The following is a 1,690-nucleotide window of genomic DNA, read 5'->3' as shown; positions in this document are numbered from 1 at the left end:
TGCTCTTTTTTGTTGAAGTTTTGGGGTAAGAGTTTGCCATATATTTTGGATATTATATCCAAACACTTGATTGGAAATTATACTTGAAAATATTTTCTACCATTGTGTTGGTTGACTGTTCATTTTATTGATCATTTCTTCTGCAGTCTAAACGTGTTTAGTGTGACACAATCATATTTTGTTAGTTTTATTTCTGCTTCCCTTGCCAGAGGAGACATATGTAGAATCAAATTAAGTCCAATGTCAGAGTGTATTTCTTATGTTTTATCCTAGGATTTTTAATTTCAGGTTTATATTTTATATGCCCAGGAGTGGAATTGCTCTGTCATATGATAGGTCTATTTTTATTATTTAAAGAACTTCCATACGGTTTCCAAAGTGTTTTCACCAATTTTCATTCCCACCAACAGCGTTGGAGAGCCCCTTTTCTCCACAATCTCCCCAGTCTTTATTATTTGTAGACAATTGGATGACAGCCCTTCTCACTAGTGTAAGATAAAACATTATATAAATGTTGTCTTGCCTTTGTATAATGATTAGCAATGTGAGCACGTTTTTATGTTCCTGTTTGTTATTTTTGTGTCTTTTTTAGAGAATTGTCTTCTGCTCATTTTCTGGCTGAGTTGTTTGTAGATTTTTGAAATGGTGTTGTATGAACGATTTGTGTATATTAGAAATTAGCCTCTTGTTGATTGCATTGTTTCCTAATGTTTTCTCCTGTTTGGAAGTTCATCTTTTCATTTTGTTTATTTTGCTGTGTAGAAAGTTTAAGTTTACTTAGGACCTATTTGTTTATTTTAACTTTATTGTTTTCAGCTTGGGAGTGTGACATAAGAAAATTTTGCTACAATGTTTGTTTTGTTTTGCCTGTGTTAGATTCCAGAAATTTTATTGTGTCATGTATTAGATTCAGATACTTAAAACATTTTGAATTTATTCTTGTACAATGTGAGAGATTGTTCTAATTTGATTGATTTACATGTAGCTGTCTAGCTTTCTCAACATCACATGCTGAAGACTGTCTTTTAGGCATTGTATATTTTTGTTGCCTTTCTCATAGATTAGTTGACCATAGTTGTGATGTTTTATTTCTGCCTCTGTGTTCTGTTGCAGTGATATAGATGTTTGTTTGTTTTCCAGTATTGTGCTGTTTTGATTACTGTATTTTTGTAATATAGTCTGAGATCTGGGAGATTTATTGGTTATGCCTCCAACTTTGTTCTTTTTCCTCATTGTTTCTTTTGCAGTTCTGGTTCTTTTGCAGTTCCATACAAATCATAGGACTTTTTTATTTCTGTGGAAAATATCATGTAGTATGATATGAATGAATTTATATCTGTAGACATATTTTGTAGTATGTACATTTTAGCAATATTAATTCCTCTAAACTAAGATCTTGAGATTTCTTTCCATTTCTTTGCATCATCTTCAAATTTCGTTCTCAGTGTCCTATAGATTTCATTATCTTGGTATTTCCATAGGTTTTTCATTTTATGATCTGATTTCATATGGATTTTTTACATTATTGAATATTTGATTGTTAGTGTAAAGAAATGTGACAGTTTTGTATATTAAACATGAATCATGCTACTATGCTAAATGTCTTTATTAGTTTTAGTTTTTCTGGTGTGGAGAATACTTAGGGATCTCTATAAAGATTATCATGTCATCTAAAATAATAACAGTTTAA

The sequence above is a fragment of the Vicugna pacos genome, unplaced genomic scaffold (genome assembly GCF_048564905.1).
Source record: "Vicugna pacos unplaced genomic scaffold, VicPac4 scaffold_19, whole genome shotgun sequence".
NCBI classification, from domain to species: domain Eukaryota; kingdom Metazoa; phylum Chordata; class Mammalia; order Artiodactyla; family Camelidae; genus Vicugna; species Vicugna pacos.
This window is presented reverse-complemented; position numbering follows the sequence as displayed.